Below are 15,730 nucleotides of genomic sequence, written 5' to 3'. Positions count from 1 at the left end.
AAAAATAAAAATGGTAGTAGGCCTAATCTAATGCTTGTAATAATTAATAAAGACATGTGAACAACAATAAATCTTAATTTGCTAAAACATTAATATTTCCAATATATTTTAACTTCTATTCATTTATTAGGCCTAAATAAGAAAGCTATTTTTTATTGTTCTATCAACACAGAGACGAAGGCATTAGGCCTAATAAAGAATTTTGTTGACTCACGTTTTATGAACTCTCGGAAATCGAAAGTACGATTTGCAGCAATTTGTAATGCTGTAATAGTAGCACTTATAAACAGCTCATATACACCCTGACATTTAACACAGCACTAATTAATAAAACTATTAACTAGCCCAGCAACAATAAGCATTGCAGTTGATTACAGCTTGTTTCGCGAGTATCTACACATCGGCAGCCTAGGTAGCAGCACCAGCGTAGTTCGCGTGCAGAACTGCTATCTGTTCGGTATTATTATTATTATTATTATTATTATTATAGTAAGGTATTTGTATGTATTACCGATTTGTTAGTGAAGATGGTTGTGTACCACTCAATGACAGTGACTTTGATTGAATTTTTTAAAGTTATATCACAGTCCACTATATACAGCCGCGAAGCTCAATATGTAGTAAAAATGCAAACATGGGTAGTTGCCCACCACTAGGATCGCTACTATCGCCTCATCATCGCAGATCTCTCTCCTAGCAGCCGACAAAATATGTTACACTTTCGTTGTGTTCTTTTGGAAAAATTAACACCTTCCTTCCATTATTGAAATATTAAATGCATAAAGTTAATTTATTATTTTAATGAAGTATATTAAATTCCACCATAAACTCGAAGATACCTGCAAGAAATAAGTTAATATAATTTTTGTTTTTGCAAAACGAACTGAAATTTACTATAATAGCTTCACTCATTCAAGATTATAGCGATAATTAACTATGAAACCGATAAATATTAATTTGCATTTCTCTTTACAACAATAATAATGGAAATATGAATTAATGGAGTAACTTACGTGCACCGGTACTTGTAGTGTAGGCTTACGTAGTTAACAAAGTGGGATGAGGTTAAGCAATAATAATCACACCAGAATTGGAAACAAAACGTGATCAATAAATTTTATTGTAACAGACTTTTTCTACGTCTCTAGTAAAGCAACAAATAAAAATAACAACAAAATTAACAGCTATAATTAAAAACATATCCTTTGAAGAAAAAAGTAGGTCTAAGCAATAATAATCCCACCAGAATTGAAAATAAAAGTGATCAATAAATTCCATTAAAACAAACTTAATTTTTCTACGTCTTTAGTAAAATAACACATAAAAATAATAACAAAATTAATAGCTACAATTAAAAATATATCCTCTGAAAAAAAAAAGTAGACCTAACCTTTATTTCTCTGGACAGTCTATTGTTTCTAGTTGCTAACCGCTTGGAGCGCTTTATCACGAGATTTGCAAAAAAACACCTCAAGCTTCGCGACTGTATATAGTAGACTCTGGTTATATGGTAATGGGTACTGAGATTTTTTTTCTTGCCCTAATCATTTACACTTGTTTAATTATATAACATAATCTTTCGCTTATGAACACGTTTCTTTCTTCTAAAAAAAAATAAGTCAAGTTATTACCCTCACTGCAGGTAATGCGTCATACTTTTATTTACTTCTAGGCCTACTGTTGTTAAACCTTGTCACAATTACAACTTTTGAAACGTACATTCCATAGGAAAGGCTACAAATGATTAATATCTAAAATATCAATATTATTGTCTGTATTTCTGGTCAGTTGTAACCAATTTTTTGAATTGATAGCTTTAATACCTTCACTTACCCTACACCGCTGAACAATCTCTATTGTTAGATACGTTTAGAAATACGAGTTTAAGGGAATCATTACTGTTCAGTGATCTTAGTGACAACCGAATTGCCTTGGGAATTTCTGAGATATACGAGAGTATTTAACTGAATTTTGGAGTAATAAATTACTCATTTCACAGTCTTGCAACGAAGCTGCTGCAATGGTTAGCTGTATAAATAGAGTACAGACCTTAATTGAAAGTAAACATTCCCTAGCTTTCCCCATCCACTGTTGCACTCTCTGCTTGGAACTTGTTTTGTCAAACACTGTAAATGACACAAGTGTGTGCAAAATGTTTTAGTACCTACCCTGAATGGTTCTGCTGCTTTCTTTTCACGATCACCAAAAAGGGTCAGTTTCTCGCTGAGAATGTACAGAAGAAACTTTCGGGTTTACTTCATTATAGGATATCGTTATTGTTTTTATGAGAATTTATGTTGGCTAGATTGTAGAATGGAGTGAAGTGATATTATGACGTCACTTGATGACGTCACTTTTTGGATGGAAGTGGTTAGGTTGGTAGATTTTTAAATTTTGTTCGTGGTTGGTTTGAGATTTGAATGGCGTACAGGTTAAGGATGTCTTTAATAATAATAATAATAATAATAATAATAATAATAATAATAATAATAATAATAATAATGTTTTATTTTCGCTGGCAGAGTTAAGGCCATAAGGCCTTCTCTTCCACTCAACCAGCCTTAATCAATACAATACATAAATTTAAATTACAAATATTTACACTACACTTAAAAGGTTCTCCAGCAATATTCTTCACTACACATTTATTTAAATTTAGATAAATCTATAAGGTAAAGTAGTAACTTAATTCATGAGCTAATTTAATTCAATGAATTATAATTAATTTAATATTTGAGATAGCTAGTAAAATGATGAAAATTAATTTAATATAAGCTTACTAGGACTATGTTACAGGGAGAATATATATATTTCTATTTCTATAATGAGAATATTAATGTCATTGCCATTAGAGGTTTTGTAAATCTATTTAGAAAAATTAATGATAATAATAATAATAAGAATGGACAGATGTTAGTTTCATTATAAGTAACAAATATTAATCAGCAATTCATCTGTTTGGATCTGAGAGGATAAAAAGAAGGTTTGGATGGTGAGCGTTTTATTTGTTTTTTTTTTATAAGGATGGGTTTTCGTTTGCTAGGGTAGTAATTATGTATCGAGGATAATGTTAAATTTATTTATTGTAGACATATGTTTTTATTTTGGTTGGTTTTGTATATATGGGGGGGGGGTGTGTGTGTGTGTGTGTGTGTGTGTGTGTGTGTGTGTGTGTGTGTGTGTGTGTGTGTGTGTGTGTGTGTGTGTGTGTGTGTGTGTGTGTGTGTGTGTGTGTGTGTGTGTGTGTGTGTGTGTGTGTGTGTGTGTGTGTGTGTGTGTGTGTGTGTGTGTGTGTGTGTGTGTGTGTGTGTGTGTGTGTGTGTGTGTGTGTGTGTGTGTGTGTGTGTGTGTGTGTGTGTGTGTGTGTGTGTGTGTGTGTGTGTGTGTGTGTGTGTGTGTGTGTGTGTGTGTGTGTGTGTGTGTGTGTGTGTGTGTGTGTGTGTGTGTGTGTGTGTGTGTGTGTGTGTGTGTGTGTGTGTGTGTGTGTGTGTGTGTGTGTGTGTGTGTGTGTGTGTGTGTGTGTGTGTGTGTGTGTGTGTGTGTGTGTGTGTGTGTGTGTGTGTGTGTGTGTGTGTGTGTGTGTGTGTGTGTGTGTGTGTGTGTGTGTGTGTGTGTGTGTGTGTGTGTGTGTGTGTGTGTGTGTGTGTGTGTGTGTGTGTGTGTGTGTGTGTGTGTGTGTGTGTGTGTGTGTGTGTGTGTGTGTGTGTGTGTGTGTGTGTGTGTGTGTGTGTGTGTGTGTGTGTGTGTGTGTGTGTGTGTGTGTGTGTGTGTGTGTGTGTGTGTGTGTGTGTGTGTGTGTGTGTGTGTGTGTGTGTGTGTGTGTGTGTGTGTGTGTGTGTGTGTGTGTGTGTGTGTGTGTGTGTGTGTGTGTGTGTGTGTGTGTGTGTGTGTGTGTGTGTGTGTGTGTGTGTGTGTGTGTGTGTGTGTGTGTGTGTGTGTGTGTGTGTGTGTGTGTGTGTGTGTGTGTGTGTGTGTGTGTGTGTGTGTGTGTGTGTGTGTGTGTGTGTGTGTGTGTGTGTGTGTGTGTGTGTGTGTGTGTGTGTGTGTGTGTGTGTGTGTGTGTGTGTGTGTGTGTGTGTGTGTGTGTGTGTGTGTGTGTGTGTGTGTGTGTGTGTGTGTGTGTGTGTGTGTGTGTGTGTGTGTGTGTGTGTGTGTGTGTGTGTGTGTGTGTGTGTGTGTGTGTGTGTGTGTGTGTGTGTGTGTGTGTGTGTGTGTGTGTGTGTGTGTGTGTGTGTGTGTGTGTGTGTGTGTGTGTGTGTGTGTGTGTGTGTGTGTGTGTGTGTGTGTGTGTGTGTGTGTGTGTGTGTGTGTGTGTGTGTGTGTGTGTGTGTGTGTGTGTGTGTGTGTGTGTGTGTGTGTGTGTGTGTGTGTGTGTGTGTGTGTGTGTGTGTGTGTGTGTGTGTGTGTGTGTGTGTGTGTGTGTGTGTGTGTGTGTGTGTGTGTGTGTGTGTGTGTGTGTGTGTGTGTGTGTGTGTGTGTGTGTGTGTGTGTGTGTGTGTGTGTGTGTGTGTGTGGTTCTGTTCGTTGTTTCTTTTTAATGTTTTTATTTGGGGTTCAAAATTGCGCTCTTATCCAAAATACGATGTCACCAATAGAAGTGTAGCACATGATGCAAAAAGCGAGGTATCGGGGCTGCAAGCCCCGATGATGATTGTTGAGGTGATGTTTTAGTGACATGAGATGAATATATGTTTTGAAATTGTTTTGCTGATATTCTATTCTGGATAAGAGAGGGTGCGTTATATTTGAGGATGGGATGTTTGTAATTGATTTGGTGATATCGTATTTTGGATAAGAGCGAATGGGTTATATTTCAGAATGGGATGTTGTGATATTGGTTTGCTGATATCCTATTTTGGATAAGAGCGAATGGGCTCTGTTCCAGTATGGGATATCGTGAATTGTTTTGGTGATATCGTATTTTGGATGAGTGGATAGGTTATATTCCGTAATGGTATATCGTGAATTGTATTGGTGATATCGTATTTTGGATAACAGCGGATGGGTTATATTCCGTAATGGTATATCGTGAATTGTATTGGTGATATCGTATTTTGGATAACAGCGGATGGGTTATATTTCAGAATGGGATATCGTGAATTGTTTTGATGATATCCTATTTTGGATAAGAGCGGATGGACTCTGTTCCAGAATGGGATATCGTGAATTGTTTTGGCGATATCGTATTTTGGATAAGAGCGGATGGGCTCTGTTCCAGTATGGGATATCGTGAATTGTTTTGGCGATATCGTATTTTGGATAAGAGCGGATGGACTCTGTTCCAGAATGGGATATCGTGAATTGTTTTGGTGATATCGTATTTTGGATAAGAGCGGTTGGGTTATATTGTAGAATGGGATATCGTCAATTTGTTTTTTAAATTTTTTTAGATAGTTTTATTTATTTATTGTTTTGGTTTACGTCGGCCATATTGTGACGTCACTGCGTTGTGACGTCATTGGCACCATATTGTGACGTCATAGTTTGTCCAACTTGACGAAAATTAAGCGATATCCTATAGTAAATGAATCTCAAATTTTCTAGAACTTCCACACTGAATTACACAAAATTTGTGAATACTGTATATACCTAGGTTTTTTTTATTTTAGTAGATTATTTTACGACGCTTTATCAATATCTTAGGTAATTTAGCGTCGGAATGAGATGAACGTGATAATGCCGGTGAAATGAGTCCGGGGTCCAGCACCGAAAGTTACCCAGCATCTGCTCATATTGGGTTGAGGGAAAACTCCGTAGAAAATCTCAACCAGGTAACTTCCTCCGACCGGGAATCGGACCCGGACCATCTGGTTTCGCGGCCAGACGCAGGTGTGGACTGTATATATCTGTAGAACATATATTTGATAACCTTAAAACTATACTCCAAAAGTCAAATGAAATATAAATTCTGATTTTGGCATCAATGAAAGGCTGTATCCATATACTTCAGAAACTCTCTCTTTGTTAATGAGAACTATCGGTAAGTTACTTCTCTTGTACTGATGTGCTTTGCATTCTCCAAACTAGAAGTCTTGACATTGTATTCTGCAGGTGAAAAAAATTACGGAATTCGAAGAAATAACAGTCTGATCTATTTGGAAAGACATGAAATAAAATCGCTGACAAATTATATCACGAATGACACTGAAGTTGTTTTACTTCAGGAATGCCAAAACCCTGCAGTTATCTCTGTGCGATGTGCAGTTCCTGTTCCCCTAAATGGAGGGAGTGAATCGGCTTGGAAGGGAACGCGACAGGGCTATACAGTACCTGCAATAGCAGATCAGCTTTTGTTTCAGTAACAGATCAGTTAAGTACGGGTGCTGACTGAGCTATGACTGTGAATGAATTATGATAATTAAAGTGAGGAGTTCACAGATAACGAAGAAGAGAAATTACGAATCATACAACATTTGTTATAAGCCCTAATGTTTTCCTCAGTCAACAATAATTATTTTAAAATGAAAGGCTTTCATCAGCACATGTAATAGTGTTGTGACAGTTTATATCAGATTAGTAAAGTTCTCAAAATATGACATTGCCAGCGCTTATTTCTTAATCAGTACTCTCACGGCAAAGCGAACTTGACAATGGCGTTGTTTTGGAATCTGTACTAACACAGACATAAAAGGTTAGACGACTTACGACTTCCATTTCATAAGCTGGTAAGTGATGAGAAGTGAGGAATACATGTGAGGCTCTTGAGGTTGTAAGGAGCGAAGAAAGCAACTATTGGCAAGGCGGAAAAATGTTCTGTAAAAAATATATAATGGAAAATTTTCCATCACACGTCACTATATTATGCTAATATACTTACATTACTAAACCTTTAAACCTGACAAAGAGAATGTTGTCGCTTCACAGCTTGTGAACTACACTTTTAATTTATTTCAGTAACGCTCCCAACTTATCGATACTTACTTTCAAGAATTTAAATTTTAAGCTTAATTTATATTATTCAGTAATATTAATGTTAATTTATATTGACATGAAATGATTTAAGTATAAAAACTTCACAATGTCCTACTAATTGGGAGTATAATATTTTCTTCAACATTTGTGTACCAAGGGTCCCCAAAAAATAATAATGCTTGAGGAACAATGAAAGAGTAGGGTCTATTACTTTAAAATATAATTAGTACCTACTACGTAAAATGAAACACTGTGTTCGTTTTTTGTTGCTTCGAAATTACTGCAATATTTTTTTCTTCAAATACTGTATAAAGATCATGTTAATAAATAAATTATGCTTTACAAACCACTACTTGTGAGGTATAACTGAGTAAGTCTAACGATTCTTGTATTACAATTATCAGATATAGACACAGTTATTTAGACACAGTTATTAAACTGTGTTTTTTTCCTTCTTCTAAGTGTGTTTATAATGTCCAAATGCCTATTTAATCCAACCCTAGAAGCGCAGAATAGATTATTGTACACCCCTCCAGCTAAGAACTGGTAAGAGCAACCCTTGAATGATGCAGTCTGCACAGACCGGCGATCCGCGCACATAACTGCACATTTAGGCTCGGTTGCAGAAACGCAAATCAAATCAGTCCCTGATCGCCAATCAGTTGATGTCTGATTTATTTGATTGTTCATTGCGTTGCACTAAGTGAATCTCCAATCAACTTGTCTCAATTTACTAATTGCTGATTTGAGAAAGAAATACATTTGACAACAGTGCTATTTAGCAACCACAGCCAATTTGATGCTCTTTAAAAGTCGCGAAACGAATGCATCAAGTAGGCGGTGACTAGGAAAACTAGTGAATGTTCAAGTGAATGTTTTGCTGTTTTGTTGCTTTTTGTAGAAAGGAAACAGGCGGATTCTATTTGTATATAGACTACAATATAGTGAAAAAAAAATGAAGCAAACAAAAAAAAAAAACGTGAGGAGGCTTCTGCTGTGGGATTTGCTAGGGGATTTGACAAGAAATTAGAATATGCAAAGCCTCCATAACCCAAAATAATTCCATTTCCCATCTCTCTGTTTACAAATGGAGCTCGTAACCTACTCATTATAAATATTGCGTTGTCATGTGTAGAACCCTGCCAACGGGCTACAACATTCCAGAATTTCAATGATGGTATAGACTACATATTTCATGTATATTCACAGAAAAGAAACCTTTTCTATTTCGATAAAGTTCGGCATCATTTCAACCAGGTGACTGGATGCGGATGTGAGCAGTCTATACAACCAATATTAGGCTACTCTTGGAAATCCTGACATGGCTGAAAATTCTCTCTGGATTTCAAATCGTTCTCTGTTTGAAGTTTGGGGATTTATGAGACCGTGCCATAACAAAGCAATTTCATACGTAACATTCCTAACTACTCGGCAAATAGTTGATTTGTGGACCCTAACAAGATAACCCAAGACCGCCTGAAAAATGCCAACAGCATAAAATCTCAGCATTATTAAAACTTGGTTCATAGGACAAAGTGGAAGGTTTCGATTTGTCTGTCTGCATATATTTGTTTCAATTTTTGAAAGTAACAAAACACACAAATCCTTACTTAACCTAAATCTTTGCTCAAATTCTCTGTCAATATACATAAAAACAATTCATGTCTATTACGGAAACGCCTTCTTCTTAATAATATTTTTTTCATTCTAAAATTTCTTCATTAGAAGAATCCATTATGTCGAAAACAATATTGTTACGCTATAACTATTTACTATATAAATTACAGTAACTGCACTATAAAGAGAACAACATAAATAGCCTATTTGATCGATGATCAGTGACTTAGCCAGCAAAAATCTGTTGATAAAATGTGATGGAAGACTGATCTCCGATCAAACACTGATTGTTCTTTCTGCAACAGAAATAGAACTGATGGCCAATCAAACCCTCCTTGATTGCCAATCATATTTTGATCGGTGTTTCTGCAACCAGGCCTTAGAGTCTGATTTCTGATATGCCTGTTTTACTTACATTATGACGATAAACATGAGAGTTGTGTGTCTTTAACTCATTATTTTTAAGAACAAATGAAGACACATTGCCACTTAGCGTGACTGAATAAACAAAAAACACCTCTTATTGCATCGCATCTAGCGAAGTGTGTGTTGGAGTATAATTTCAGTTCGACATAATATAGAATTAACGTTTCAATCGACTTTCACAGCTCGCTAGTGGCGTGGCTTACGGGTCTGTTTCCATGGCAACGCTACCAACTTGTTACTACTGCTAGGAATCGGCCAGTTAAGTGTGATACTGTGTTCCATAATGTTGCAGCTTATCACCTACCTTATTCAACATTTACTGGGAGGATTTAGTAAAGAACTGTTTTCATAATATGGCAAGAGTGATAATAGGAGGAAGAAGAATAAAATGCATCAGATTTGCTGATGATATGGCGTTGTTAGCAGGAGAGGAGACGATACTAAAGGATATGTTACTGGAGTTAAATGACAGTTGTGAGCAGTATGGGATGAAGATAAATGCAAATAAGACAAAGCATGGTTATAGGAAGAAAAGTAAAGAAGGTAAACTTTAGAATAAATGAGGCAGTAGAGCTTCAAATATTTGAGGTGTACTATAAGCAGTAACATGAGCTGCTGCCAAAAAATCAAAAGGAGGACAGCAATGGCCAAGAAAGTTTTTAATAGAAAAAAGAGCATCTTCTGCGGACTTCTGAAAAAAGAACTAAGGAAGAGACTAGTGAAGTGCTTTGTATGGAATGTGGCATTGTATGGGGCAGAAACATGGACATTACGACGAGGCGAATAGAAGCATTTAATTGTGGATATGGAGAAGAATGAAACGTGTGAAGTGGACAGACAGAATAAGAAATGAAGCTGTGTTGGAAAGAGTGGGTGAAGAAAGAATGATGCTGAAACTGATCAGGAGAGGAAAAGGAATTGGTTGGGTCACTGGCCGAGAAGAAACTGTCTACTGGGGGATGTAGTTGAAGGAATGGTGAACGGGAGAAGAATTTGGGACAGAAGAAGATATTAGATGATAGACGACATTGAGATACATGGATCATATGAGGAGACAAAGAGGAAAGCAGAAAATAGGAAAGATTGGAGAAAGCTGGGTTTGCAGTGAAAGACCTGCCCTTGGGCAGAACACTAAATGAAATGAAAATGTTGCAGAATTGCCCGCAAGCTAGAGTGAAGAGGGCAAGGAGCGTCGAACGGTTATGGCTACTTTCAAGGTTAACTTTGGTTGCCAAGACAACAGCCCGTCACCCACGTGGTTAGCGGCAGTAGGCCTTGCTGCTAGTGAGCTGTCAGAAGTCTAAAGTAACGTTAATTTTTCTACTCGTGTAACAATGAGTATGTTGTGCGGAGAAAAAATGTTACGAACTCTGTCCTCTCTCTTTAAAAACTCAACTGTCTTCACCCATTTGGCAATATATAGCACTTCGCCAACACTACTTACTCTTTTCCATTTCGATAGAAAATTCTTCCCATTTCATCTCCCTTTAGCATTTTAAAGTGCCATTCGCGAAGACTCCTTAATATATCACTTTAACACGTTGTATAATACAAAGGTAACTGAAGTCGCAGATTTATCAGAACAATATATCACCTTACTTCTTGATTTAAGACGGCGCTTATTCCGTCGGATCCCGGCCAACTAGTCACTCATAACGAGTGCACCTCAGCACATGTGTGGACTTCGATCCTACGTTCATAGACATCTATGACGTAGTGCAGAGGGCGGCCACTAAAGGGAACCCAAGAGTTGGAACTTAATCAGAGACAATTCTGTCCGACGCCGGGGTGGTATCCGGTGTGGCTTAGTGGATAAAGCATCAGCACGTAGAGCTGAAAACCCGGGTTCAAATCCCGGCGCCGGAGAGAATTTTTCTCCATTCCATTACTCTTTCATCGTATGGTGACCAGAATATCTGCATGGAAATATCATATGTACTTCGGTACATTAAAATAATATTACTGATAGGTGTTCGCGAATATATTCAAAAGTTTCAATAATACCAGAAATGTTGAGATCATATTGCTGTTCACTACGCACGATATTGCACAAGACTCATAGCTTATCTGTAAATGTTGTAACTTCTTCTTCGTAGATAGTTACTAGGAAAAAGTTTCACTTTCGAAAGACTGAACATCACAAACACTTAAGAATCTGGACTTGCAATTCAACGGTAACATCGACTTCTTCCACAACTTTCTCTTATGTGTACAGCCTCTACAATGAAAATGCAAACAGACATGTTAAGTGTCATTGAAATACAGATTTGTTGTTCTAACCACAATCCGTGACCTCTGTACAGTAAGTTTTATTTATATAATATAAAATTGTGATACTTTGCAAATACAGTATAGCTGATACAGTTTCCCTTATTACGCCAGCTTGTCAATTTAAGAGAGAATATTTTGGTTTTAAGAAAAAAAAAATACTACTAACATGTAGGTCTTTGAGTATTTTCTAAATGCATGTATATGCAAAACGATTTTAACATACAGCGTTCTTTGTAAGTAAAGCATAATTGCAATTAAAATTGAATGAGATTATTTTGTACTAGACCAGGCCTGCACAAACGGCGCTCATTGAGCACGGCCGTTCCTTCGGAGCAGCGAGTCGTCTAACAGCTCGCCAGAAAGGTACGCCGGAATGACGTAGGTCTGCTATCTGGTGTAGTGTGTATTATCAGTAGTTATTTCACTTTGCCTATCTACGGCTACATAATGGAGGAATCTAAAAGACGGAAAAGTGATCATCAGGCAAATTCTTTCAATGTTGCATCGGAGAATGCTTAGGGCCTATTGTTTCACAGCAGCTGGAGTCGATACTTATCTGCCACAAAAGTTTGAAAGTCAGGATCTTGATACTGTATTCCGCAACCGACTGTATGGAAAATTTACGAACCCGATTGCGATTGAAACCTACCGCATACAGGTGCTGCAAAAGATAAAACCGGAAGACTCGTCAAACGATACGAATTTTGTAATTCCTTGCAAGTCGCTATGGAGGAGAATGATGATTTGAGGACCTTCTAGTGTTTAGTGACGAGGCCACAGTTCACTTGAATGGCAAAATTAATAGCCATAATATACGCATCTGGAGCACTGAAAAACCACGCTTGACAGCGCAACATGAACGAGATTCTTGAAAAGTGAATGTGTTTGCTGCAGTGTCTAAATCAAAGGTGTACGGCCCCTTTTTTTCACGGAGACAACTGTGACCGGTATGTCATTCCTCGATATGCTGCAGTAATGGTTGTTTCCTCAAGTGACTGAGGATTCCAATAACTCCATATTCCAACTTGATGGGGCACCGCCCCATTGGCACACTGAAGTGCGTCGCTACCTGAACACTGAACTCCCTCGCCGTTGGATTGGGCGATACGCTAAAGATGACTTAGGCCCGGTTTTATAAGTACGGTTAATCTAAAGATTATGTTAAATCTAAGTTAAACCTAACCATGAGTTTAACTCAACGTGCCGTATTATAGAGTCTCGGTTAAGTTAAACTGTAGTGAAATACGATTGCTATTACTGCTAGGATAGAAAAGAAGAACCTCGCAACTGTTTAATTATATTATTGATTTAAAATAGTCGACGCTCGTGGAGAATTTTCATTAAGAAACATCTTTGTTCTTCGATATCAGAGAGAGTATCATAAAAAAACCTAAAGAGGATCAATACCGCGTACTTCAGTATGCTTGTCAGACTTAACCTCAAATACCAACGTTATACTCCCAAACACAATGTGACCAAACTAAACCTTGCATGACACTCCGCGACGTTACTCCATACAGAATCAACTGAGTAATTAAGTAATAATATTAGTGTGCGTATTGTATGAAACAGAATTCAGCGAAACAAAATTATTTTTACGAGTGTAGTAAAATTAGGTAATATTATTAGTGTGTTCATAAATCAGGCCCCATAGTAAATCTTGCCAGGAGACTGTCTGCCACACACAGTACGATGCGCAATAGGTTTATAGTAGATTTACGGACACATCCGAAATCTTCCATCGTTTTCAGATGTCTACTACCAGAGGAAAAATAGCGCAGCTCTACTAGTAACTGATGCAGAGATTCAACAGAATGCTTTCAAAAATAAAAAAATTAATATTTATCTTTCCAAATAATCTTTAAATTCAAATCCTAAAACAAATACTTTTGCACTTTCTCGTTTTTTTGTTGCATGTTGTATCCGAGTTTCAATTTTTCGAAAAAAAGGTTAGGACTATAAAGCCTAATTCTGAAGGTTGGGACTGTCTGCTTCGAAAGCCTCAATCTGTTTTAAAACTTAGACTATATTCATTTATGTATGTTTCAAAGTGGTGCACTCTATTTCGAAAAATTCTTGGCCGCCGTGGTCGTTCAGTAATATTGATCATTCATATATCGTCACTCATAAGTTCTTGGAAAACATCTGCAATATCCATGTGTATTGCGGGAAGTGCCATCTTGCACTAATGAGCCTTGAACTGCAGTTTAAACGGCAGAGAACTGCCGATCAAGTTAACTCAAGATTAACTGGTAGTTAAGGTTTATAATACGAAACAGAACGGAAAACTTCAGTTTAAACAGAACGTAAGGTTTAAATGGCGTCCATAATACCGGCCCTTAGCGTTGTTACAGTGGCCTCCTAGATCCTCCGACCTAACGGTCTGATTTTTTTCTCTGGGGTTGTGTAAAAGACATAGTGTACGTGCCACCACTACCAGCAACTATGGTTGAGCTCAAGGATCGCATTAGGACCATTACCAGGGATATGCCACTTTACGTATGGGACGAACTTCAATATCGCATCGATATGTGTCGTGTGACGAGAGGAGACCACATCGAACACTTGTGTAACTTAGATTTTAATCTATATGGCATTCAAAATATTATATTTACAAGGGGGGGGGGGGTTATAGGGGGGCTTGAATTCAATAAATCGGAATATCTCCCACGTGGACCCGCATATTAATTTCTGTCGCAATTCATTCTGCAGTAAAGGAAATAGTTAATGCATCCTACTTCAAGGGGTTATTATGAGATATAAAAATATAAAATCATCCAAGATAATTATTTTATTTTTATTTATTTATTTATTATTGCTAGTAAGTTTGAAATGAATACAAGCTAATAAATACAATGAAAGATAAACTAGCCCACTCCTGAATGAGTAAGACTCGTGCTCAGGAGGGGATTCCAATACAGACAAAAATAAAATTATTTTTTTTTTCGTTGATGGTAACTCTATAGCATCTATTAGATGCTTTATGGTTGTGCTAACAGATGGAGTTACTTGTCAACAATGTGACGCTGAAACGTGTGTTCAGGTTACTGCCCAGCGACAGTCCTGAATGTATTTTTTATATTTGTGATGATTGGTTAATTTATATTAACCCGGCACACTCACAATCACACAAAAAAATTTAAATTGAGAGTTAATACAGATTAAATAGTGTTTAATATGTTTAAACCCAAACTATAAATCCAATATTTTTTTTATATTTTGTTATTAACTTGGAGAGGATTCGTGGTTGAAATATTATTGGAATAAAATTTGTTTAATAATCTGGGACCTTGACTCATGCTATGATAAAAAGCTGCATTGGTTTTACATTTTGGTTCAGACAAACTCAGAGAATTCATATTTTTAGATCTATATTTATGTATATACCTTTCAAAGTTATTAAAATTTCTATGAAAATATTTTAATAAAATAAAATAATACATAAACATTTTGAACCTAGTAAGTCATTTACTCTTTAATATGAACATTAAAGACAAAGCTTTTATTTTTATTATTTTGCGAATGAGTGAATATAAATGTATTCTGGTAATTTTCGCTTTTCCAAAAATAATTGGTGTTAACATGTATAATTAACTATCCTGAAACCGAAAGTCGCATTATTGAAATGTTTGTTTTTATGTCTGTCTGTTTGTCTGTCCGGTGGATGTTTGTTACCTTTCCACGCGATAATGGTTGAACCGATATATATGAAAATTGGAATATAAAAAGTTGAGAAGACAAGAAATTTCTCTCTCTTTTTTTAATTTTTAACCTTATGATGTAGGGCAGCCGTGGCGAGAACGTGACTCGCGAGACATTGTGGCTCGTAGTGATAGCTGTGCATTTCGCTTGCTTCTAACCTCCGCCAACCCCCACCCTCTCACTCACTGGAGTCAAACTCCGTTCCATTTGTATTTGTCTCTGACCTGCGAGTGGCATTTGTCTCTCTCGAAACCATGTACGAAAGTACCAAGTAGGATGGGAGGACGCATTTTTTTGCTGCCAATATGATGAGAATATTAAATGTATGATTTGTTCACAAGTATTACGAGGAAACGGTTGTATAACATAAAAGGGCATTATACTACATGTTACTGATGAAACATTAAAAGCTTAAGTGTTTTTGTTGTCGTCGTCGTCCTCATCATCATCATCATCATCATCATCATCATCATCATCATCATCATCATCATCTCTGTACGTCAACCCTTTTTCAGCAGATGTACGAATAATGCGGTTAGCTCTTCAATTTGAACTCACTGATTTTCTATGTGATGTTAAATGAAAGCTAGATGTAAGGACTTGACAAATGTTGAACTCTCAAACCTTTGCCAAAAAATAAATATCCGAAGCTTCGTTCTTTCGCTTGCTCTGTTGAAGCCATGTTCGCTACAACTTACGTTTGTGAAAAATTATTTTCAACAATGAAAATAGTAAAAACCAAATTTAGATCACGACTGACAGACAAATGCCTTCGTGATCAACTACGACTGGCAGTAAGCGA

Source organism: Periplaneta americana, chromosome 12 (genome assembly GCF_040183065.1).
Source record: "Periplaneta americana isolate PAMFEO1 chromosome 12, P.americana_PAMFEO1_priV1, whole genome shotgun sequence".
In the NCBI taxonomy this organism is placed as follows: Eukaryota; Metazoa; Arthropoda; class Insecta; order Blattodea; family Blattidae; genus Periplaneta; species Periplaneta americana.
Note: the sequence above shows the minus strand (reverse complement) of the source record.